This window comes from Peromyscus leucopus, unplaced genomic scaffold (assembly GCF_004664715.2).
Source record: "Peromyscus leucopus breed LL Stock unplaced genomic scaffold, UCI_PerLeu_2.1 scaffold_305, whole genome shotgun sequence".
NCBI lineage: Eukaryota > Metazoa > Chordata > Mammalia > Rodentia > Cricetidae > Peromyscus > Peromyscus leucopus.
Genome location: NW_023505184.1, coordinates 25,568 through 38,470, shown reverse-complemented (window position 1 = coordinate 38,470; position 12,903 = coordinate 25,568). Strand labels below are relative to the sequence as shown.

At 40.4% G+C, this 12,903-nt stretch overlaps 1 pseudogene; it reads right to left on the bottom strand.

Moving 5' to 3' along the window:
* Window positions 1-3,219: 3,219 nt before the first annotated feature.
* On the bottom strand, window positions 3,220-3,580 carry LOC114695758 (annotated as a pseudogene).
* Window positions 3,581-12,903: the final 9,323 nt, after the last annotated feature.

The following is a 12,903-nucleotide window of genomic DNA, read 5'->3' as shown; positions in this document are numbered from 1 at the left end:
TCTCAGGAACGAAGCTGCTGACTTCATTACGCCTCCAGTTATGGAATGCAGAGCCATCTTCTTCGGCTCTTCTGGGGACCTTGAATTTTAACCAAAGCCAAAGCCTCACTTTGAAGCTCTATAGGACTATGTAGGGTGCAAACGACCTAAGCTCCTTACCTAATATATACTGTAAGGAACTTTAAATTCTCATCTAGCCAGAATAACCAGGGTTTTGCTTCCATATTCCGTGTCCTTAATGTATGGAAATAATGAAGTAGGGCAAACTCATCTAGAGCCAATAAGGTATATTTATCTACAAAAGAATGACGGTGGGATTCAAATATTGTTGCACGAGTCCTCATTGGTCTATAGTAAAAAGCTGGAGCTGGATATTGGGGTAAACACTGAAAGATCAGAGAGACAGAGGAACGGGCCAGAGCCACTTCTCACCTCGCCAACTCCTCACCGGAAAGAGGGAGCTCCTGTCTCCAGCAATCCTCAGACTGAATGCCCGAGATCCCGTCTCCCCGCCTTATATTCCTTTCTCTGCCCAGCCATATCACTTCCTGTCTCAACCTTCCTAGTGCTGGGATTAAATGTGTGAGCCATCACCGCCTGGCTCTGTTTCTCTTTTAAACTGGATTAATCTCATACAGCCCAGGGTGGCCTTGAACTCTTGAACTCTGCCTCTGTCTCCTGAGTGCTGGGATTAAAGGTGTGTGCCACCACTGACTGAGACATCTAAGGCTAACTAGTGTTTAGCTCTGCACTCTGATCTTCAGGTAAGCTTTATTTGTTAGGGTACAAATAAAATATCCACAAAATAAGTCTTTTGCAAAATATCCAAACCTTGAGGAGAAAGGACACAGAACCTAACATGCCTGTTCAGAATTTTAATGATAAACTTTATTATGGCTTAGTGTGTTCTTGGTTTACCATTCTGTAATTTACAAGGAATTTTCCGTTCTACATATCCATTGAATATCCTATTCTTTTTTTTTTTTTTTTTTTTTTTTTGGTGTCTCACAGCTCTATCACTAGCAGACCATCGTCTACATTAGACAGGTGCAAGAATCAAATGTGACTAACCTATGAAGCATCTTTAATTACCATTTCCTGCATGTTTTTGAGGAACCGGGAGCAGAACAGGAGAACCTTGGTATTACAGAGCTCTGCAGAGCAAGCACATGGATCCAGGTCATTCATTGCCATGGGCAGATTCTCCTGTATGGAATCTTTCAATATCTCCATTTTCCTGCTCTCAAGGATGCTATAATTGGTACATTTATAGGGTGGGTTTTGAGGTCCTGTTTTCGTATCCATTCTGTTAGCCTGTGTCTTTTTTTTTTTTTTTTTTTTTTTTTTGGTTTTTCGAGACAGGGTTTCTCTGTGTAGCTTTGCGCCTTTCCTGGAGCTCACTTGGTAGCCCAGGCTGGCCTCGAACTCACAGAGATCCGCCTGGCTCTGCCTCCCGAGTGCTGGGATTAAAGGTGTGCGCCACCAACGCCCGGCAGCCTGTGTCTTTTTATAGGTGAATTAAGTCCATTGATAATAAGGGATATTAATGACCAGTGATTGTCAGTTTCTGTGATCTTTTGGTGGTAGTGTGTGTGTATTTCTCTTCTTTGGGATGTTCTCGTGGGTGTATCTGGCTTCCTTAGGTTGGAATTTTTCTTCTAGTGCTTTCTGTAGGGCTGGATTTGTAGATAGGTATTGTTTAAATCTAGTTTTGTCTTGGAATGTCTTGTTCACTTCATCTATGGTGATTGAAAGTTTTGCTGGGTATAAGTATTTCTTATCTAGGGGACATTGGAGGTAGTATGACTCATGGACTTTATGGCTCTGCAAGGATAAAGAGTATCAAAAGTAATATTGTCATTTTTCTGTCAGCCAACTCCATCTTGTTTACAATCGAAAGCGTAAGGCAACGAGGAGGAACAGCAGTTAAAGGAGAGCCATGGTTTCCTGTTGCTTTCTTAGGTTTTTACTTGGTCCCAGGTCCCTCTTGGCATGTGTCCTTTGTGCCCTGCCCATCACACTTCCTGGCCCACCCAGTCCCTCAGGTGAAGATAGCAGTGTGTCCTGCCCACACAACACACCTTAGTCCTGCCTTTGCGTGCTTTGTCCTTTGACCCAATCCCATTTCTCTTGATAGTTTTAACGGTTTTAAGGAACTTTGTTTTCATGTACCATAGAATCCTCCGATGACTACGCACACAGTTCAAGAGTTTTCAGAAGATTCGCAGTTGGGCTATTATAACTAAATTGTCCTGCACCCCCAATAAAGTCACCTGCAGACCTCACTTACCTCCAAGTAGCCACTAGTTAGGTTGACATCAGAAGTCTTCCTCAGCCCCTTTTCACCTTTTCATTGAGCTGGGGGTCTATCAGTGGAACCAGAGTGAGCTTCCCCTGTCTCCCTTCTGAGCACCAGAGATATAGGGGAGTCACCACACCACCCAATATTAAGTGAGTTCTCGGGATTTGAACTCTGGTCCTCAAATTTACACAGCAAATGCATTTACCACTGAGCATCTCCCCATTCTTTTTATTGCTGAGTAATATTCCGCTGTCTGACTATATCACATTGATCTATTCATGTATTAGTTGGTGAATACTTGGGTTGCTTCCACTTGTCTAGTATATGTTCTGCTTGCTAGGGTGAAACTTTCTGTATAGGCGCATATTTTCATCTACTCTTTTAAAGATGAAGGAAGTCAGATGGAAAATGCTAGAATCAATGCTTGCTGACTCTTAATACGTCACCCTGTCAATTCACTATAAATCCAGGAACATTAAAAGTGCAAGTTAGCTTTAAAATTCCAATGTTGGGGTTGAGGGCATAAAACTCAGTGGTAAAGTGTATGTTGAGCATATGTGTGCAGCCCTGAGATGGATCCCCAGCACAAATAGGAAAATGAACAAATACACAAATAGATGGGCTCCAGCCTTGTCTACTACCTAGGTTCTTGATGTGATTTTTATCCAATGTTTTGGAACACATTTTGGGTTTTATCTGACATTTGGATACCTTTGTATTTGTCTAGACCATTTCATTTGTTCACAGCCCATATGAAAACAAGTGACATCCTTCGAGTAAATCTCAAATCTATTGGCTGCAACATGATCCCTGGACATTATTATTATTATTATTATTATTATTATTATTATTATTACTATTATTATTATTATGGATTTTTTGAAAGTAGTTCTCCAACTTTATTTGACACTCACAGCTTAGTTCTCATCCACATTGACTGTAGATTTTTGAATGTGGTAAGTTACCAATGCATAGAGCTTGTTTGGTGAGTCCTCGTCCTCATTACGTTTTCTGGAAAATGTACACAGATACAGTATGGAACATTTCTTATTCCTTTGGCCCAGATGGCTTTATTGAGCCTGGTATCAATGTGCACATCTGGAGTCCCCATCTCCTTCATGGCAAATTTCCGGATTTCTTTGAGTGCCCTAGGGGCACGCTTCTTGAAGCCCACTCCATGGACGCGCTTGTGAATGTTGATGGTGTATTCTCGGGTCACCACCTCATTGATGGCAGAATGGCGCTTCTTCTTGCCACCCTTCTTTGCGGGAGCCATTCTGCCGGGCCCAAGTTGGAAAGGTTATTTTGGTTTTTTGAGACAGGGCTTCTCTGTGTAGCTTTGCGCCTTTCCTAGAACTCACTCTGTAGCCCAGGCAAGCCTCAAACTCACAGAGATCTGCCTGCCTCTGCCTCCAGAGTGCTGGGATTAAAGGCGTGTGCCACCACTACCCGGCTAATCCCTTGACATGAATACTTTTGAAAGGATTCTATTGAGGGTCCATTCATATGGAGTGAACCAGCCCTTGTCACAGGCTCAGAACACTAAGGAAATACATGCTGTGTAAACGAGTTGGCTGTAACAAATCAACCTAACTTGACCTCTATCAAATTCAAAGAGTGCCCGAGCCAGCTGTGGTCACATGTGTGCTTCACAACTCTAAGTGCAGGGACTGCCTGTGGCCTCAGGCAGTGACCAAGAAGGCAAGGCCTTTGGAAGTCAGACCCAGCACTGTCCTGCAGGATTTCCATATGTCCTTCCTCAGTGCTCCGGGCTTCCTCGATTGTTTCTTATCCAGCCTCATAATCTTTAGACAGGCCTGTCTTCATGTTGTCTTTTTGTGGGTACCTGAGTACTGGCCAGTTAGACCAAAGAATATGAGCGTTGGAAGGCAGCATAAAAGGACCATCGGCCAACAATCTCCTTATTTGTTAGTATGTTGAAGAATAAAATTAGGTCTACCCTGGTGATTTCAGGATTCTGGTCTCTTAAATTCCAATCCATGCTAGTCCTGGTACAGGAGGGGTTCATGCTGATGAGTCATGGCTGATTTAAAGCAGTGACAATTGTTCTCAGAGTCATCTGAATGATTCTTTGGCTTTGACTCTTGAGCTGGTATTCTCAAGCCTGGCTTGGGCAACTACCAGTCTGTTTTTAGTAGTTAATGTCCCGCTCCAATTGACTTCTTTCACATGTATGTGTACGTGTGTGTGAGGTGTATGTGTGTACAGACATGTGTGAGAGCATGTAGATGCTGATGTTAGGTGTATTCCTATTGATGCATTTGGCTGGTTAAGCATTTGGCTGGTTAAGCATTCAAAGTTTGAAGCAGCAGTTCAGCTGAGAGCCATTGGGATGAGGACACAGAAGCTTCCAGTCTGAGAAACAGGACCAGCTGAGGAACTGCAAGGTGAGATAGCTGTGGCTTGTTCTGTCTCTCTGATCTACCAGCATGGACCCCAATAACTCCCTCGAGTTTGATTTTATTAATAAGAACTTTTAAGATTCCTGCTACATATTCCTCTATTGATCTCTACTTTATTTTTGAAGCAAGGTCTCTAACTTTGAGCTCTAGGGATCTGCCTACCTCTGCCCCTCCTGCAACCTCTGGCATCACTGATGTGCTGTGGTGCAGGTGTTTAATGTGGGGTGTAGGGATCCAAACTTGGTCTTGACGCTCATGTGGGAAGTACTCTACTGACAGCCGTCTCCCCCACCCATCTCCCCCACCCATCTCCCCCACCCACCTCCCCCACCCATCTCCTGCTGATTGGGACGAGCTTTAGATCGAACTCTCCAAGCACTGGCTGAGATGCTCCCGTTCCTCCTTAGTCCTACCCTAGCCATCTGCTTCAGTTTCTTTCCCCTCCTGTTGGAGTGTGGGCAGTTGAGTGACACACAGCAAATCCAGGGACTAGTTTCAGCCTCTATGAAGGAACAGCTTTCCCATACTTCCTCCATCTGTGTTGAAAGCCCAAATCCAGCACTTGGTAAAAACTAAGTGCATTCTCTCCTCCTTGCCGATGTCACACTGATTTTTGTGGTTGTTGTTTGGTTCCTTGGTTGAATGTTCCTTCCACTTCCAGAGCAAGAATCCTGTTCACTCTCTGAACGCAAACCCTGCCATTCCCTCGGCATCCCTTCTCCCCGAAGTTTCCGCTTCCTCGTCGCACCTTTCAGTGACACTCTAGTTCTCAGTGTCTGTAGCATTTAGCTTACATTTTTCAAACACACTGCAAAATAAACAGAAAGACATCCTAAAATTTTGTATATGTACCCCATTTTTCAAAGACAATGAAACAATGTCATGTGCAAGAACTATGCTTTAACTGGGTGTGCTGGTGCATGCCTTTAATCCTAGCACCGAGGAGGCAGAGGCAGAGGCAGAGGCAGAGGCAGAGGCAGAGGCAGAGCAGAGGCAGAGGCAGAGGCAGAGGCAGAGGCAGAGGCAGAGGCAGAGGCAGAGGCAGAGGCAGAGGCAGAGGCAGAGGCAGCAGCAGGCAGATTTCTATGAGTTCAAGGCAGCCTGGTTTACATGTGAGACAGTGAGTTCCAAGACAGCCAGAACTATATAGTGAGGCCCTTTCTTTTTTTTTTTTTTTTTTTTTTTGGTTTTTTCGAGACACAGGGTTTCTCTGTGTAGCTTTGCGCCTTTCCTGGAGCTCACTTGGTAGCCCAGGCTGTGAGCCCTTTCTTGCAAAAACAACAACAACAACAACAACAACAACAATACACACACACACAACACCACACACACACACACACACACACACACACAGATTTTTCATTTTATCAGCCAAGTTTTCATAATAGTACTGGCACACCAAGTGGTAGCAAACACCCAAACTCTAATTTCACCTAATTTGTAACAAGTTGAAAATTAATCACATGTGTACTCGATATGGGAGCACATGCACTTTCATCACCAATGCTTAATTAGGGTCAAGAAGACATGGTAGAGGAGGTGGTGCTGACTGATGGGTGTTAGGCACTGACGATGATCTGGGTCTGGGTGAGGTACCAGGTCTGCAGAGATCAGGAAAGCACAGGCCTGCTCTACAGAAGCATGCAGTCTGGAAAGAGAGAGTCTGTGAGCACATAGATTCAACAGTGACAAAGTAGGGCATTCTAAGCACAGGAAGACATAAGAGAACAGAGGGGACTGGACATAGTGTGTGTGGACTGGTAGCAGTTTACTCGAAGGATGGGCCATATGGAGGCAGTTGAAAGTTTAGTAATAAAACAGGTAGTCTACCAATGCTGTCTGACAGGGTCTGTCTCTGTGCTGTCCTGTTGTGGGATATTCAACTACACCGTGAACCCCAAGTTTGCTTTTGCATTAATTAAATAAAATCAACATCTGTAGTTCTCAGTGTCATCATCAAAGGATGCTGTCTTTCAGAGACACCAGCAAAAAGAGGTTGGCTAGTTGCTATTCAGCCTCTCTGAGTTAGCAGGTTTTCACCCCAGACTTTGACTCCCAAGTCTTATTGATAAATAGAATGATAGAGATTAATTAAAAGCTTTATTTGGCAGCAGTGACATACCTGATGCCTTTGGGGACAGTATTCCCAGCAGGCTGTGGCCTGAGCAGCTAGGCTGCCTCCAGAGAACTAGGCATATAGACTGAAGTTTCTTGGTCCTGCCCAGTCCCACCCAGGCAGCAGCTACTTTTATAAAATAATCACTCAGAGGCTTAATATTAATTACAAACTGTTTGGCCTATGGCTCAGGCTTATTGCTAGCTAGCTCTAAGATCTTAATTAACCCATTTCTATTAATCTATGTATCGTCACGTATCTCATGGCTTTACCTGTGTTCTATTACATCTTGCTCCTCGGTGGCAGCTCATAGCATCTCCCCTGACTCGCCTTTCTTCTCCCTGTCTCTCTCTTGGATTTCCCAACTGGCTGTTTGTCTTGCCATAGGTCAAAGAAGCTTCTTTATTAAACAATGCTAGCAACACATATTCGCAGCGCACAGAAAGACCATCCCACACCACAGGCCAGTAACTGGGGAGCTGCATTTCCTGGCTAAAACAGCAGCAGATTTAAAGCACAGTTTCTGTGCTGATGGAAAACAACATTTGGTGTCCAATGCATGGCAGGACCACAACAAGAGAGAGTTCACATCAGTAGGCTGCCACTGCTTGATGCTTTCAGGACTCTGGAAAGTGGGCTTGTGCATGGAAATTGCAAGAGGGTCCCAAACCCTCTGCTGATGGTGCTGTTGCTGTAGACAAACTGAGAAGTCAGCAGATTTGGTCAGACACTTGGGAAGTCCTTAAGGAGAGAGTCTAATAATATTAAAAAGAAAAATCTTTCCCATGTTAAGAATTGGAAATATTTCAATGCTTGGAGTTAGGACTATGCTACTATGGATGACTTGCAAATGGAAAAAATAAATGAGGAGATAAACCATTTAGCTGGGATTGACATAATGCTGACTGTAATTACTATCAGTTTGGTACTTCATATTTTATCCTTTAAAAAGTGGTTTGATAACTGTTCCAAATATGAAAATTCGACTGTTAAGATACAAGCCATATAAAGACTTACTATTGATAAGATACAAGTCATAGAAAAACTTACTAATGAAAATAATAAAAATTTGACTGTAAGATACAAGTCCTTAAAGGACTTACTATTAATAAGATACAAGTTTTAGAAAGACTTACTACTGATAATATACAAGCCTTAGAAAGACTAACTAATGAAAATTAAAAAATAACCAGACACAGAGGAATTTAGAGCAGAACCTAACACACCATCACATTATAAAACTAAAAAAGAGCAGCCTAAGGCTATTAGAAAACTAACCTTAATTTATCCAGTTACCATACAAAGAATGACACCAGATGGCATCCTCAACACTATGCAGAAGTTAACTGGGATCCTGTAGAAATATTAGATTTGAAGAGATTTAAGGAAGCAGACATTTCATATGGAAAGAATTCACATATTGTGAAGCAGATGTTAAATTCATGGGCAACTCAGAACAGAATTATTCTATAAGACTGGAAAGACTTAACTACAGCAATATTGAAAGTTGGTTCTCAGTTACAATGGAAAATATGGTGGAGAGAGGAAGCTAGGGTCATAGAACAATGAAGTAGGGCTAGAGGTATTGAAATTTCTCAGGATCAACTCAGTGAAAGCGAGTATGCTGATTGCAAAGACAGTTCACATTTGATGATCACACCTGGGCTCTATGCTGTACAGAAGTTTTGAAGACTTGGGACAGGGTTGAAGAATCAGGAAAGAGGAATGAGTCATTTACTAAAATTATAAAAGGTCCAAAACAAGCCTTTACTGATTTTTTTTTTACAAATATTGACTTTAGCTATAAATAGAATGATATCAGATCCAGAAGTTAGACAAATATTAATTGAATATTTGGTTCTTGAAATGCAAATTTAGAATGCAAAAGGATGAATAGGCCTTTAAAGTCAAGATCAGCACCCATAGGTGAATGGATCCAAAATACAACTGATATTGGATCTCACACTTACGATGATATGTGGATAGAAGCAATTATTTTAATTAAAAAAATGTTAGATGTTTTAAAATTGTGGTAGCAAGGTCATTTGAAGAGGGATCACAGACAAGGTGTTCCTATAAACACTGTTTTTCTAGAGATAACCAAACAGAAGATCCCAGCCTTCTGGACTATGCAGAAGGTGGGGCAAAGACTGGAATTGGACTAATGTATGTAGATCAACAAGAGGTAGGCAAGGTAACCCTTTGCCATTGGGAAATGCCTTGAGGGTCCTCCTGCAGGCTCCAATATAAAATTGGTTCAATCATTCCCTATCAACACTGGAGAAACTCATCCACAGGCAATTAAAAGAGTTAATACCTGTTGTTAAAAAACATACTGCTCTGAATGTAATCAAGGATAGAACAGCTTCAATAGATACAACAAAAATTCAGGAGAGACCAGAAAGTAAGTATTTTGGCAAACTTCTTTAAATGACCAGAGTCCAAAGCTAAAAATACATGTAAATGGCATTGAAATTGAGGCTTTAGTGAACACAGTGCAGATGTAACAACAATTTCACCAAAATCTTGGCATCCAAATTGGCCTCTTCAGGAGGTAAATGTTCAACTTCTAGGGATTGGAACTTTATCTCAGGTAAAACGATGTGGAAAATGAGTCAAGTGTATAGGGCCAGAAGGACAGAGAGAAAATTAAAACCATCTGTGGCTAACATAGCAATGAATTTATGGGGACATGATTTGTTGCAGCAATGGAATACCCAGATTAACATTCCTTCAATCTCAGAACAACCCATAAAATTAAGAATACTTCTGAGAGAAATATTAAAAGATATTCTCAAGAGCAGTCACAGACTGTTCATAATAAACAGAGCACAACAGCTGTTGATCTTTCAAAAATACCAACAGCCCTACCCTTAAAATGGTTAACTGACAAACCTGTGTGTGGACCAATGGCCTTTGACACCAGAAAAATGACAGGTACTAGAAGAGCTGATTTAAGAGCAGCTAGATGCTCAGCATATTGAGGAATCGACCTGTCCTTGGAATTCTCTTATATTTATTATTCAAAATAAATCTGGAAAATGGAGAATGTTAACAGATTTAAAAGCCATAATAAGGTGACTCAGCCAATGGGCTCTTTACAGGTTAGAATTCCCTTGCTTTCTTTATTACCTAAGGATGGCATATTATAATGATTGATTTAAAGGTTGCTTTTTTACTATACTTTTACAAGAACAGGATGGAGAAAAATTTGCCTTCACAGTGCCTACTTTTAATAATTCCCAACCTGTTAAAAGATATCCCTGGAAAGTTCTTCTATAAGAAACATTAAACAGCGCTCTCTCTCTCTCTCTCTCTTCTCTCTCTCTCTCTCTCTTCTCTCTCTCTCTTTCTGTTTTTATATATATTGGTATATATATATATATTATGTATATTGGTTTTTCAAGACAGGGTTTCTCTGTGTAGCTTTGGAGCCTGTCCTGGAGCTCACTCTGTAGCCCAGGCTGGCCTCAAACTCACAGAGATCCGCCTGCCTCTGACTCCCAAGTGCTGGGATTAAAGGTGTACACCACCACCACACAGCTTTATGTCAATATTTTGTACAATAGCCATTAGAACTAATTCATAAACAGTTTCCTCAATCTATGGGTCTATCAGGCCTTCTAGCACAAGGAAATAATGAAATTGATCAGCTGTTGGTAGGAGATATATTAGAAACTTCAGAATATTTTAGGAAATACCACATTAAACAGCAAAAATTTAAAGAAAGATCTTTTTTTAATCACTTGGCAAAAAGCCAAGGAAATTATAAGAAATGTTCTATTTGTTCTTTGTATAACAAAACTCTATTACTTTCAGGAAGTAGCCCAAAAGGTACTCAAAGAAATGTAATTTAGCAAATGGATGTGTTTCATTTTACAGAGTTTAGAAAATTAAAGTATGTACACCATACCATAGATACATATTCAGGATTTCAATGGGCAACTGCTTTAAGTCCTGAAAAGGTTGATTCTGTAATTACATATTTATTAGAAATCATGGACATTATGGGGATACCTGTACAAATTAAACTGACAATGATCCAGCATATGTTTCTAGTAAAATGAAACAATTTTTTTTACACATTACAACATAAAGCATATTACAGGTATACCACACAATCCTACAGGACAAAAAGTTATCGAAAGATCTAACTACACTTTAAAATATATGCTTAATAAAGAGAAAGGGGTAATAAAGACCTCCAGAGAAAGATTACAAAATGCTCTATTACCATTCAGTTTTTTAAATGCTAATGAAAAAGGGATAATGACTGCCGAGAGACAATGGATAATAGAAAAAAATGCTAAATTAAATCAGCCTATATATTTTAAAGATGTGTTAACCTCAGAATGGAAACCAGGTTATGTGTTACATTGTGGAGGAAGTTTTGCTTTTGTTTCTTCAGGAGAAGAAAAGCTATGGATACCATCAAGATTGATATAGATTAGATTCGAACAGGAGAGACCTCTTGATTAAGAAAGGTAATAGTTCATCAAACAACTTGGGCATTCAATCCAAACTAATTTATAAGACTACAATTAATTTTTATCATTAAAAGATAATACTTTTGCTGTTGCCAAAAAACATTTTGTCTTAACAAAGATATAACTCGCCAAAAAAGGAACTCTCCAAAGTTAGGGCTGGGGTTATATTTTTTTTTTTCCAGGAGAATAAAAAGTACCCATCTAAGGAATCTGAAGACCTGGACAAATGAGACATCTGAAGAAGAAAGAAGAATAATCCAGAGAAAATTCCCCCACAAAAAAAAGAGTAAAATTGTCCTAATGGTACAGCACATTTCCAACAGGATAAATCTCCCCAAATATTTGTTTCTGCTGCTCTCTACAGACATAAAAGGCAAAGATCTTTTTGTGGTCTCAATTCAATTAAAAATCAAAGCTGGCTTTGGAGTTGGAGTGTGGCTCTCTCCTTCTCTAACCTCAAGCATGTTTCTTAAAGGAAAAACCAAAATCTCTGTCTCATGTCAGAAGAGCCACCTGGTATGGGACAGATAAAAACCAAAATTAGGCACTATTCTATTGTCAATAATCTCATAATCCTTTGGTTTCATTTTGACTCTTTAAAACTTTTCTTAAGGTATAAACATTATCTCTAAATTTATAAGATTATATATATATATATATATTCAAACTTTCTGTCATGATATTTCTGGTCATGTAGAGAACTAACTAATTCTAGAAATAGGCTTCAATGACTTTGAAGTCTCCAAAAAGATGATGGAGCCCCACAATGACAATTCCACCTGGATTTTGGTAATGCCATTAAGCTAACAAACACCACCCAAAGATCATTTTCAGACTACAAACTGCTCAGAACAACTTAAAAGCCTCACAGACTACTCTAGCCAGTACTTCAGATAAGCCCTGCACTTTCCCACCACACACAGACTGAACAACAAATGTTACAGCTAGTTTTTCCAGGACTTGGCCATTATCTCAATTTTCTCAGGATCTCCTAAAGATGCTCTCATCCCCAGACAACAGGAAGTAATTTTAAGAACATGAACGTGGAGTAGGTGGATTTTTGGTCTGTGTGGGTTATGGATGTTTGCATCGTAGGCAGTTAGTTGCAAATTGTTACTGGTCATGGTAAGGGAGGAAACTAAGCAAGGGAGGTTGGATTTAAGGATTTTTTTCTGAAAAGAAAAAGGAGGATATAAGAATGATAGGATAAAAGGGTAGATTATTGAATCTACTTTAAACTAAAAAGCAACTATTTGTGGTGATATATTATGTACCCTAATAAAATTTCCCTGAAAATCAGAGAACAGAACAAGCCACTAGATTAAATATAGAGGTCAGGCAGTGGTGGCACACACCTTAATCCCAGTACTAGAGATCTCATACCTTTGCTTGGAAGCACACATGCCTTTAATTCCAACACCAAGAAGGAAGAGATGCTGGGTAGAGAAAGGTATATAAGGTGTGAGGAGACAGGAACTGAAGCTTTTTCAGGCTGAGGAGTCCTAGAGGTAAGATGGGGCAGTGACTCGTTCCTTTGTCTCTCTGATTTTCAGCCTTTACCCCAATATCTGGCTC